Genomic DNA, 13,307 nt, shown 5'->3' with positions numbered 1-13,307 from the left:
CATCTTATCCGTAAAAAACAACTGGGGATTCCGAGATTCTTTTGCGTTTTAGAAAAAAATAACAATAGGAGATCCCAAGACTCTTAAAGCTTCTCTTAGAAAAAAACGCTAGGGAAGCCCAAGATTGTTAAAAACCTTATCCATAAAAAATACTAAAGGAACCTCAAGATTCTTAAAGTTTATTCGTAAAAACAGTAGGGGATCCCGAGATTTTAAAAGCTTCTCTCTAGAAAAAGATACTAGAGGATTACGAGATTTTTTAAAGCTTTAAAAAAGCATTGGGGGAATTCGAGAGCTTTTCAACTTCTCCAGAAAAAAATACTCCTTTTCTTGTTTTAGAAAAAAATTAAACTAGAGACTCCAAGATTCTTTCAAGTTCTCTAAAAAAAGCCCTAGGGGAACTTAAAGCTTATCTATAAAAAAACACGAGAGGACCGCGACATTCTTAAAGATTCTCTTAAAAAAAAAAAAACGTTAGGGGACATCGAGATTCTTTCACGTTAGAAAAAATAAAACGAGGGGTCATAGGAATTCTTAAACACTAGAGGATTCCGAGATTCTTTTGTATTTTAGAAAAAAAAAAAAAAACACAAAGGACCTGTAGAAAAAAAAACACAAAGGACCCCAAAATTCTTGCTGCTTCTATAAAAAGATGCTAGGGGACCCAGAGATCCTTTCAAGTTCTCTACAAAATAGATGCTAGAACAACTGGAAATTCTTAATTTCCTACACTAGGGGACCCCGAGATTTTTTCAACTTCTCTAAAAAAAAGCCACCAAGGACCTCGAAATTCTTTCCAGTTAATAAAGATTCTCTTTAAAAAATAAAAATGTTAGGGGACATCGCGATTCTTTCGCTTTAAAAAAAATAACACGAGGGGACCTAGAAATTCTTAAAGTTTATTTAAAAAAAACACTAGAGGATTCCGAGATTCTTTTGTATTTTAGAAAAAGAAAAAACACCAAGGACCCCAAAATTCTTGCTATTTCTTTAAAAAGATGCTTGGGTACCCCGAGATTTTTTCAACTTCTCTAAAAAAAAGCCCTAAGGACCTCGAAATTCTTTCGAGTTAACAAAAATAACATTAAGAGACCCCAAGGTTATTAATGCTTATCTATAAAAAAATACCAGGGAACAGCGACATTCTTCAAGGTTCTCTTTAAAAAAACACTAGGGGACCCCATAATTTTTTTCGCATTTCAGAAAAAATTAATCCTGAGATTTTTAAAGCTTCTCTTAGCAAAAAACACTAAGGGACAACGACATTCTTAAAGCTTATCTATAAAAAATACTAGAGGATCCTCAGATTCTTTCGCATTAAAAAAGTAAGTAAAAGTAACGATTCTCTTAAGAAAAAAATTACTAGGGGACCTCTATATACTTTTAAGTTTTTTAAAAAAAGACACTAGGGAACCCGAAATTCTTAACACTTCTCTTTAAAAGAAACACTAAGGGACCCCGACATTTTTTCAACTTGTCTAAAAAAGACACTAGGGGACCTCGAGATTCTTTCGCATTTTAGAAAAAAACACTAGAGGCCCCAAGACTCTTTCAACTTCTCTAAAAAAAGACAGTAGGGGATATCAAGGTTTTTAAAACTTATCTTAAAAAAAAATAATGGACTCGGATATTCTTAAAGGTCCTCTTTAAGAAACACTAGGGGACCCCATGACTCTTTCGCGTTTTAGAAAAAATTAACACTAAGGGGCCCTGATATTCTTAAAGTTTATCTATAAAAGTTACTAGAAACTTTACGTACTTTGAAATATTGGAAAAAACAAAACTGAAAAATCAAAAATTTAAAAATTTAAAAATCAAAAACTGAAAACGAAAAACTTTGAGAAATCGTAAAATTGAAAAATCGAAAAAGTGAGAAAAGGAAAAATTTCGAAAAGGAAAGATTGAGAAACTAGAAAAACCAGAAATTGAAAAAATAAAAAAGCTAAAAACTTGAGAAATTTGTAAAGTTGTAAAATCCAAGAATTGAAGAAATGGAAAAAGTTAAAATCAAAAACGGAAAATTTGGAAGATCGAATAATTGAGAAAGCAAAAATTGCAAGATTGTAAAACTGAAAAATCAGGAAACCCAGAAACTGACAACTCAAAAATTGCAAAATAAGTAACTATAAAATCGGAATTTTGTAAAATCAATCACCTGACTTGACTTGAACCTTCTCTTTAAAAGCCCCTTTCAACTTCTCCAAAAAAAAAAATAACACGAAGGAACCTTGAAATTCTTTCAGATTGTCAAAAAAAAGACACCAAGGATCACTACGATTTTTTTACGTTTTAAGAAGAACGCTCAAATCTCTCGATATTCTTTCAGCTTAAAAAGATTTAAAATCACGTGGACCCTTCAACATTTTTGAAATTTCATGCCACAAAAAGCACGAACCCTTCTTGCAAAAACGTGGGAGGCAAAAATTTTTCGCCCTCAGCTTTTCAACAATTAAACAAATCCCGCGGCATTAACTGCCAAATTCGCTCTTCATCCAAATCCGATTTTATCTTTTGAAAGTAAGCACACAATGAAATCTGTGGACGTTTTGATGGATGAATACGGCGATTTGCATTAAAAAAAAGTAATCCGGCCCGCTATTTAGCGAATTTTGCAACACCCCCCGGCTAGATCCGCACAAAACCATCGCGACATTTACAGATCTCGGCAAATATTTACACAAACCGCGCCACCCTTAAATCGCAAATAATTTCCAAACGCATAATAGAAAATTTTATTCATAAACCGCCGCTTACGAAACACAGCATGCAATTTATTTTTCCGTAGGAACGAGCAGTGATTGGAAAAAAGTTTGGCAAATATCGATCCCGACTCCATATATAAAATTTCACTTTATGTTGTTGTTTTCGGAGGGACTTGTTGTTTGGGGATGATAAAAAGGCTAAACTAAACATTGTTACAAAAATTCTGACTTAAATTTTCTGTGTTATTAAAATTTCTGTTGTAATTAAAACCGTCGCTTGACGGCACATTTTCCACTTAAACAGTTTCACAATAAAAACTAAACTCGAAATGTACAAAGGAACACACGAGGCTTGGAATTTTTAATAATATATATGATTTCACGTTTCATCCAAGACCTCTTCAAACTAAATTAAATGCGACCACATTCATACACTTTTGAGACCTTGCGGCTACTTAATTAAATTAATTTAAACGGGAATCGCGTCGTGGTTACTAAAATTCTATAAATCAATAGTGGGTTATGGAATTGTTAATAATTCATAAAAATGTTATTAAAATAACTGGTTTTGTGCAGTTCCACCACTAATATTATTTATTACGTTATTTTTCTAGACCGTGGGTTTAAATAACCATCTACTTTACATTTTAATCGATGCACCATAATGACATTTTATGCATCGTAATTAAGCGAAAATTGGATCTTCTCTATTTCAATTTAACACAATGTCCGACAAAACAAACAATATAACCTTATTTTTTAACCACTAGTTATAACATACTTGCTGACATTAACACCTAAGTGATTAAAAATACTCGTGTAATAAATTAGCAATTACTGGCGTCCTTACTTAAATGAAAACAAACTCTAATTATGGTCACCTAGAAGTAAAAATTACCCGTTTCATTTCTCCGGATGTGTGCCAATAAAAATTTCAACATCCAAAGACGTGTTTTTCGTGAAAATCACCGTTAAAAGTTTTCCGTCCAACACAAATATATCGACGAAAACAATCAAACTCTTCCAAAGTTACGAAAAAGTTTTGTTTCGCGAGAAAAATCACCGCAATAACGCAATAATCGTTACTGAGCAACACGATCAGACTGTTCACCAATCCGCGTAACGAAAAATCCAATTTCGGGAGTCTGTTTAAAATCATAACTGCATTTGAATAATTAGCGCTAAATTCGCCTTCAAACCCGGATTTGCCTAATCCCCCAGACACAAATACCCTTTTTAGCGAAATCAGATATCCAATTAAATCCATAAGCACGTTCCCGCTTTAAACACCCACATCCAATCTGTCGCATACATATTTCAAACGAACGTAAACATCCACTAAAACCACTTCCCTGTTCCGGAAAACGCCACTTTTTTCGTTGTGGAAATAGAAAATCGACTCACCGAGCGAAGTTTTCCAGTGGGAAATGCGTGCTTTTCGCCGGGAAAACTGGCCGATACTAAGTGAGCGCGTTTTGAGGAATTTTCAAAGCGCAGGTCAGACGTTGGGTGATACGGTGCATGGAGGGGCTACAAAGACGCAAGGGTGCTCAATTACGATTGGTGGGTTGGGTGATTTCGACACGACGGGGCTACAGCGCATTTTTTGATTTTTAGCCTTGACCCTGGTTGGTGTCTTACTTTATTTGAGCAAGGTCTGCGGGCATTTACATCTCATTCTAATGTGTTTCATTCATCGAACATAATAATTTCGCCGTAGACGTCAACAATAAAAATTGAATTGGAATGCTATGTCTTCATTCTAATGCAAAGTCCGGCAGTTTGGTTCTTCGTTTACAGGTGGAGTGTCGTGGATAATTTTGATCGGGCTTTAGACGGTGAGTGATTAGTTTAACCCTTCGAATTAAAAACACAAACAAAATATTGTTGTTTAGTAATAATTTGATGGTGATTTTTTGTGTTTACCGTCGGGGTAGAGATTAAGACAAATTAAACATAGCAAAAAATGGTTCAAAGAGATTTTTTCACCCTTGTGACATAATAATTTTTTAAGCCTGTCTTCCTTTTGCCTCGAATATCTAAACCCGCATTATTCCGCCTGCTTTAACAGTTATGGATAAAGGTAATAAACCCAGCCAAAAACGACCAACTAATTATTATTTAAATATATGTACATTTCCGCGAGGTATAACGATCACTAAAAGTACTTTCTGGCAAAAGTCGCTTTTTTTAACTATGAAAAACCGCTGTGCTCGATTATACATATTAGCATCATCTTCCAAATTTTCCTTGTTAGTACCTCAAGGCGTTCGAACCTTGAATAAAAAATTAGTTTGTCATCGACTGTCTTAAATTATGCATCGTTTATGGTAATGATAGGTTTACTATACAGAATTGACAACAGGTATTGCTTTATGCGTTTTATTGACACAATGGTAAGTTCGCCCATTATCTATTCAGTGGGGTTTTAATTGCCCCACAAATCATCAGGAACGTAGTATTTTGTCTTTTTTTGGCCACACGACGTTGCATAATGTGTGTGTTTGTTTTGTAATTAGAGGTATAATTATAATTAAATGAAGCACCGCCAAAATTTAGCACACGTTCCTGATTACCGTATTAGGTAGAGGCAAATTTGATCATTTTGGAATTAATTTTCTTTGTTGTATAAAATTTTGGTAAATACGTTAATTATTTTTGTATAAAACGCTTTTGATTGGCTTCGACTCGTTCGGTATTTGTATTTGTAGTGTTTCTAAGACGAGGACTATTCGAAATAATTTTCATTGTTTTTGTATATAACGCTTTTGATTGGCTTCGACTCGTTCGGTATTTGTGTTTGTGGTGTTTCTAAGACGAGGACTATTCGAAATAATTTAAACACTTTTGTAAATTCTTAATTTTTGAACAATTTTGACATTTTGACATTAAGAATTTTTCTCAAAATAGAACATTATTTTCTACAAATTCTGTCATCATGTTTTTTGAGATTATTATGAGTTCTTAAGGTCTACAAATTTTAAAATCTTTTAATGGATTCTGACTGCTTAGTCGGAATCTGTGAAAAGCTCGCTTGATAATTTTGAAAAATGCTCGAAAAATTGTCGAAAATTCCAAGAGGAAAGAGCTTAAAAAATTGCATTTTGGAAAAGTTGTTTGAAAATTCAGAACAATTTTTGAAATCAATAGATCGCGACGAGCTGAATCTAAAAAGATAACGTTTTGTTGGTTTGGAACCAACATTTTCGAAAAATTCGCTTTCAAATTCAAGGGTCTTAAACAATTTTTAAAATTACTATATTTCATTGGGCGGTTCTGGAAAATGGAAAACGAATTTTCGAAGAAATGAGGCTGTAAATAGCTTCTGAAGGCTAATAATCTAAAAAAATACCTGTAATTTCCGAAAATTGTTAAAAAAGGGTTGAACATTTTTTATTGAAAATATGAATTTTGATAAAGTTGCCGAAAAATCCACAAAAATTTCCTAACGATGATAATGATGACCTGGGATTAAGATTTTCAAAAAATTTTCTTTCAATGTCAAAATTTTCTAAAAAATTCTAAAAATTGGTAAATTCATTTGGCAGTTGTGAAAAATGATAAGAATTTTCCTAGAAATGAAGCTAAAAATTAGGCTAAAGTCTAAAAAAAAATCTGTACTTTTCGAAAATGATCAAAAAAGGTTGAAAATTTTCGTATTGAAAAGTTGGATTTTGAAAAAGATAACTAAAATCCACAAAAAATTCTGAACGATATGGATCTCGACGAACTGAATAAAAAACATAATGAGCTGATGACCTGAGATTAAGACTTGCAAAAAATTTACTTTCAAAGTCAAAATTTAAAAAATCAAAAAATCGGTAAATTCGTGTGGCGATTCTGGAAAAATGTCAATAATTTTCGAAGAAATGAAGCAGAAAATAGCTTCTTCTAAGAAAATCTTATAAAAATTCTTGTAATTTTCGAAAATCGTCAAAAAGGCTTGAAAATTTCCCATTGAAAATTTGGATTTTGAAAAAGTTGCCAAAAAATCCGCAAAAATTTCTGAACGATGGATTTCGACGAACTGAATCGAAAAACGTAGTGGGTTGATGTCCTGAGATTAAGATTTTCAAAAAATTTACTTTCAAAATCAAAATTTTAAAAAAGTCAAAAAATCGGATAATTCGTGTGGCGATTCTGAAAAATGTCAATAATTTTCGAAGAAATGAGACAGAAAATAGCTTCTGGAGGTTAAAATCTAAAAAAAATTCCTGTAATTTTCGAAAATAGTCAAAAAGGCGTGAAAATTTCCCATTTAAAATTTGGATTTTGAAAAAGTTTCCAAAAAAATCCGCAAAAATTTCTAAACGATAGATTTGACGAAGTGAATCAAAAAACGTAGTGGGTTGATGACCCGAGATTAAGATTTTCAAAAAATTTACTTTCAAATTCAAAATTTAAAAAAAAATAAAGAATCGGTAAATTCGTGTGGCGATTCTGGAAAATTTCAATAATTTTCGAAGAAATGAAGCAAGAAATAGCTTCTGGAGGTTGAAATCTAAAAAAGATCCTGTAATTTTCGAAAATCGTCAAAAAGGCTTGAAAATTTCCCATTGAAAATTTAGATTTTGAAAAAGTTTCCAAAAAAATCCGCAAAAATTTCTAAACGATAGATTTGACGAAGTGAATCAAAAAACGTAGTGGGTTGATGACCCTAGATTAAGATTTTCAAGAAATTTACTTTCAAAGTCAAAATTTAAAAAAATCAAAAAATCGGTAAAGTCGTGTGGCGATTCTGGAAAATGTCAATAATTTTCGAAGAAATGAAGCAGAAAATAGCTTCTAGAAGTTAAAATCTTAAAAAAATTCCTGTAATTTTCGAAAATCGTCAAAAAGACTTGAAAATTTCCCATTGAAAATTTGAATTTTGAAAAAGTTAACAAAAAATCCGCAAAAATTTCTGAAATACAGATTTTGACGAAGTGAATCGAAAAATGTAGTGGGTTGATGTCTTGAGATTAAGATTTTCAAAAAATTTACTTTCAAAGTCAAAATTAAAAAAAAATCGATAAAATCATGTTAAAAATTTCGTACTGAAAATTTGGATTTTGACAAAATTGCTTAAAAATTCACAAAAATTTCTGAACGTTAGAACTCGACGAACTGAATCGAAAAAGATAGTGGTACTAAGATTGTCAAATAATTCGCTTCCAAAGTAAAAATTTTTGATGAAATTCAAAGAATCGCGAAATTCATTTGGCGATTCTGAAAAAAGTTATGAATTTTCGAAGAAATGAAGCTGAAAATAGTTTTTGGAGGTTAAAATCTAAAAACCCCTGTAATTTTCGAAAATGGTCAAAAAAGGTTGAAAATTTTCGTATCGAAAACCATGTTTTTCGAACCAGTTCGTCGAGATCTATTCTTCAGAAAGTTTTGTGTCTCTCTGACGCAACTTTTTCAAAATAAAAATTTTCAATACGAAATTTTCAAACTCTGAGCATTTTCGAAAATAACAGGGATTTTTTTAGATTATAACCCCCAGAAGCTATTTTCATTTTGATTTTTTCGAAAATTAGTAACATTTTCCAGAATCGCCAAACGAATTTATCGATTTCTAAAATTTTTTTTTATTTTGAATTTGAAAGTGAATTTTTTGAAAAGCTTAATTCCAGGTCATCAGCCCACGCTGTTTTTCGATTCAGTTCGTCGAAAACTATAGTTCAGCATTTTTTGTGAATTTTTTGGCAACTTTATCAAAATCCAAATTTTGAATAAGAAATTTTCAATGTTTCTTGACAATTTTCGAAAGGTATAGGAATGTCTTTTTTTTAACCTCCAGCTATGTTCAACTTCATTTCTTAGAAAATTTTTTCAACTTTTTCAAAATCTAAAATTTTCAAAACAAATTTTTCAACATTTTTGACCATTTTCGAAAATTAAAGAGATTTTGTTTTACATTTCAACTCCCAAAAGCTATTTTCAGCTTAATTTTTTCGAAAATTCGTAACATTTTCCAGAATCGCCAAATGAATTTACCAATTTTTAGAATTTATTTAAAAATTTTGACTTTGAAAGTGAAGTTCTGAATGTCTTAATACCAGGTTGTCAACCCATTTCGTTTTTCGATTCAGTTCGTCGAGATCCATTGTCCAGAAATTTTTGTAGATTTTGTTTGATCATTTCCGAAAACTAAAGCGATTTTTTTTTAGACTTGAACCTCTAGAGGCTATTTTCAACTTCATTTCTTTGAAAATTCCCAACATTTTCCAGAATCGCCAAATATATCATATTTGCGGATTTTTAGAATATTTTTTCAAATCCTGATTTTGAAAGAGATTTTTTTGAAAATCTTAATCCCAGGTCATCAACCAACTATATTTTTCAATTCCGTTCGTCGAGATCTCTGGCTCAGAAATTCTTTGGGAATTTTACGCAACTTTTTCAAAATCCAAATTTTCAATACGGAATTTTCGATTTTTTTTTTTCGAAAATTCTTATCATTTTCCAGATTCGCCAAATGAATTTACCAATTTTTAGATTTTTTTTTTAAATTTTGACTTTGAAAGTGAATTTTTTAAAAATCTTAATCCCAAGTCATCAGCCAATTTTCTAAAAAATTATAAAAATCGGTAAATTCATTTGGCGATTCTGGAAAATGATAAGAATTTTCGAAGAAGTGAATCTGAAATTAGCTTTTGGAGGTTAAAATTAAAAAAAAAAACTGTAATTTCCGAAAATGGTCAAAAAATATTGAAAAGTTTCGAATTCAAATTTTGGATTTTGAAAAATGTAACTAAAATCCACAAAAATTCTCAATTGAGATTTAAAAAAATTCCCTGTCAAAGTCAAAATTTTCTAAAAAATAAAAAAAAAACGGTAAATTCATTTGGCGATTTTGGAAAACGTTACGAATTTTCGTCAAAATAAAGCTGAAAATAACTTCTGGAAGTTTAAAGTTCAAAATTTCGTATTGAAAATTTGGATTTTGGAAAAGTTTCCTAAAAATCTACAAAAATTTCTTAACGATAGATCTCGACGATCTAAATCGAAAAACATAATGGGTTTTAACCTGGGATTAAGATTTTCAAAAAATTCACTTTCAAAGTAAAAGTTTTCAAAAAGAATCTAAAAATCTGTAACATCATTTCGCAATTTTAACATATGTTGGGAATTTTGGAAGAAATGAAGCTGAAAATAACTTCTGGGGATTAAAATATAAAAAAATGGTTGTAATTTTTGAAAACGGTCAATAAAATTAAAAATTTCGTATTGAAAATTTGGAATTTGAAAAAGTTGCCCAAAAACCAACAAAAATTTTTGAAAGATAGATCTCGACAATCTGAATAAAAAAAACCTTTACATCCTTTAGAAGATTCTGAGAATTTTTATTGAGAAATTGATTTTTCTCTCAAAATTTCAGTGCCCCTCTATTTGTTTAAAATCCTAATCTTGTAACATTTTACCTTCTGATATCAAGATATAAATTTTGTTTAAAAATCTTAGGTTATTACGATTGTGACATTTTTACAATATTTGATTTTATTGCCAAAAATACAATGGATATTTTTCAAAAGTCTCACCTCATTATGAAATGTTTCGACCATTAATGAGTTATTTCTCGAGATCTCAAAATTACATGGACGTTTCGAATTTTTTTCCCAAAAATCTTGAAATTCATGTAAACATTATTCAAAATCTTCTCAAATTTTTACATTCAAAAGATCTCAGCACAAATTTGTAGTATTTCTCAAAATTGTAACACAAAGTCGTAAACACTTCTGTAAATTCTCAGCTTTTTAATATATCTATTGTTTCCGTAAATTCTTAAGTTTTGAAAAATTTTGACATTTTGACATTAAGAATTTTTCTCAAAAAAGAATCTTTTAATGGATTCTTACTACTTGGTCGGAATCTGTAAAAAATCTCGCTTGGTAATTTTGAAAATTGTTCGAAAAGTTGTCGAAAATTCCATGAGGAAAGAGCTTAAAAAAATTGGATTTTGGAAAAGTTACTTAACAATTCAGAACAATTTTTGAAATAAATAGATCGCGACGAGCCAAAGTTCTTAAACAATTTTTAAAATTGCTATATTTCATTGGGCGATTTTGGTAAAATGACAGGAATTTTGCAAAAAGCGAAACCAAAAAGGTCGGTCTCTATGGTAATTTTGGAAATTGGTTGAAAAATAGTGGAAAACTCTATCAGGGGAGTATACAAAAGTTGGATTTGGGAACTCCCTTAAAATTCACAAAAAGTTCTGAAATATGAATCTAGAAAAGCTTGATGGTGTGGGACCAAGATTTTCGAAAATTTCCCTTGCGAATTCAAATGTTTTTAAAAATTCTAAAAATTAATAGATTTATTTCATTTGGTGATTTTGGAAAAATGGTGGGAACCTTCAAAGAAATTACACTGAAAATATCTCTTGGAAGTTGGAATCTACAAAAAAATTCCTTTGGGTAACTTTAAAATATTGTCAAAAAGGTTGAAACTTTCGTCTTGAAAATTTAGTTTTAAAAAAGTTGCCCAAAAACCTACAAATATTTCTGAATTCCTCAACGAACTAAGGAATGAGAAAACATAGTGGGCTGATGGCCTGGGATTAAGATTTAAAAAAAAATACTTTCAAAGTCAAAATTTTTTTAAAAATTCTAAACATCGGTAAATTCATTTGGCGATTCTGGAAAGAGGTATGAATTTTCGAAGAAATGAAGCTTAAATTAAAATCGCTTCTGGAAGTTAAAGTTTAAAAAAATCTCTGTAATTTTCGAAAATGTTCAAAAGAGTTCGAAAATTCGTATTGACAAATTTGAATTTTGAAAAAATTGACTAAAAATCCACAAAAAAGGCTGAACGAAAGTCCTCTAGGAACTAAATCGAAAAACATAGTGGGTTGATGACCTGGGATTAAGATTTTCAAAAAATTCACTGTCGAAGTCAAAAATTAAAAAAAAAATTCTAAAAATCGGTAAATTCATTTGGCGATTCTGGAAAATGTTAAGAATTTTCCAAGAAATGAAGCTAGAAAATTAGGCAAAAATCTAAAAAAAAAAAACTGAACATTTCGAAAATAGTCAAAAAGGGTTAAAAATTTTTGCATTGAAAATTTTGATTTTGAAAAAGTTTCCAAAAAAATCCGCAAAAATTTCTGAACGATAGATTTTGACGAATTGAATCGAAAAACGCAGTGGGTTGATGTCCTGAGATTAAGATTTTCAAAAAATTTACTTTCAAAGTCAAAAATTAAAAAAATATGAAAATGTCGGTAAATTCGTGTGGCGATTCTCTCTAAACCTCTGTAATTTTCGAAAATGGTCAAAAGAGGTTGAAACTTTTCGTATCGTATGGTGAAAGGTCATCAAACAACCATGTTTTTCTTCAGAAATTTTTGTGGCTCTTTGGGGCAACTTTTTCAAAATATAAATTTTCAATACGAACTAACAAAATTAGTAACATTTTCCAGAATCGCCAAACGAATTTACCGATTTCAATTTTTTTTTTATTTCGACTTTTAAAGTGAATTTTTTAAAATCTTAATTCCCGGTTGACAACGCATTATGTTTTTCGATTCAGGTTGTCAAGATCCATCGTCCAGATTTTTTCAAAGTAAAAATTTTCAATACCAAATTTTCAACCCTTGTTTGATCATTTCCGAAAATTACGGCGATTTTTTTTAGATTCAAACCTGTAGAGGCTATCTTCAACTTCATTTTTTTGAAAATTCCCAACATTTTCCAGAATCGTCAAATATACCATATTTGCCGATTTTTAGAATATTGTTTCAAATCTTGATTTTGAAAGAGATTTTTTTGAAAATCTTAATTTCAGGTATATTTTTCAATTCAGTTCGTCGAGATCTCTATTGCTCAGAAATTTTTTGAGAATTTTACGCAACTTTTCAAAATCCAAATTTTCAATACATTTTTTTTTACCATTTTCGAAAATTACAGACATTTTTATTACATTTTAACTTCCAATTTACCGATTTTCAGAATTTTCTTAAAAAATTTTGTTTTGAAAGTGAATTTTTTCAAAATGATATTCCCAGTTCATCAAGCCACAATGTTTTTCGATTCAGTTCGTCGAGTTCTATCGTTCACAAATTTTTGTGGATCAATTTTAATAAAATCCAAATTTTCAGTACGAAATTTTCAAAATTTTTTGACCATTTTCGAAAATAACAGGCATTTTTTTAGATTTTAACCTACACAAGACATTTTCAGCTTAATTTCTTGAAAAGTTTGTAACATTTTCCGGAATCTCCAAATGAATTCAACGATTTTTAGAATTTTCTTAAAAATTTTTACTTTGAAAGTGAATTTTTTGAAAATGTTATTTCCAACCCACTATGTTTTTCTATTCAGTTCCTCGAAATCTATTTTTATATTTTAATCCCCAGAAGCTATTTTCAGCTTCATTTCCTCGAAAATTCGCAACATATTTTAAAATTGCGAAATGAAGTTACCGATGTTTAGATTCTTTTTAAAAACTGAGTTTGAGGTGGAAATTTTTGAAAATCTTAATCCCAAGTCAAAACCCATTATGTTTTTCGATTCAGTTGGTCGAGATCTATCGTTAACCAATTTTTGTAGATTTTTAGGAAACTTTTCCAAAATCTAAACTTTGAATATGAAATTTTGAACCTTTTTTGATCATTTTCGA

At 30.4% G+C, this 13,307-nt stretch overlaps 2 protein-coding genes across 5 annotated transcripts in view; one reads left to right on the top strand and one right to left on the bottom strand.

Moving 5' to 3' along the window:
• The window catches only part of LOC135129594 (pyrokinin-1 receptor-like), a 149,458-nt gene that overhangs the window by 37,343 nt on the left and 98,808 nt on the right, over nt 1-13,307 (top strand). The window contains exon 1 of one of the 2 annotated variants that reach the window (XM_064056783.1): nt 4,475-4,540. The exons of the other annotated variant lie outside the window; for it this stretch is intronic. The gene's annotated coding sequence lies outside the window, so the exon portion shown is untranslated. Of the gene's footprint in view, nt 1-4,474; nt 4,541-13,307 lie in introns of those variants that run through there. 2 annotated transcript variants of the gene reach the window in all.
• The window catches only part of LOC135129591 (pyrokinin-1 receptor-like), a 133,220-nt gene that overhangs the window by 54,592 nt on the left and 65,321 nt on the right, over nt 1-13,307 (bottom strand). Inside the window, exon 1 of one of the 3 annotated variants that reach the window (XM_064056778.1) lies at nt 4,107-4,151. The exons of the other annotated variants lie outside the window; for them this stretch is intronic. The gene's annotated coding sequence lies outside the window, so the exon portion shown is untranslated. Of the gene's footprint in view, nt 1-4,106; nt 4,152-13,307 lie in introns of those variants that run through there. 3 annotated transcript variants of the gene reach the window in all.

This window comes from Zophobas morio, unplaced genomic scaffold (genome assembly GCF_036711695.1).
Source record: "Zophobas morio isolate AGI-343-1 ecotype UQ-CSIRO unplaced genomic scaffold, CSIRO_AGI_Zmor_V1 ptg000016l, whole genome shotgun sequence".
NCBI classification, from domain to species: Eukaryota; Metazoa; Arthropoda; class Insecta; order Coleoptera; family Tenebrionidae; genus Zophobas; species Zophobas morio.
The sequence above is the reverse complement of the archived record's forward strand: the minus strand, read 5'-3'. Positions and strand labels throughout refer to the sequence as shown.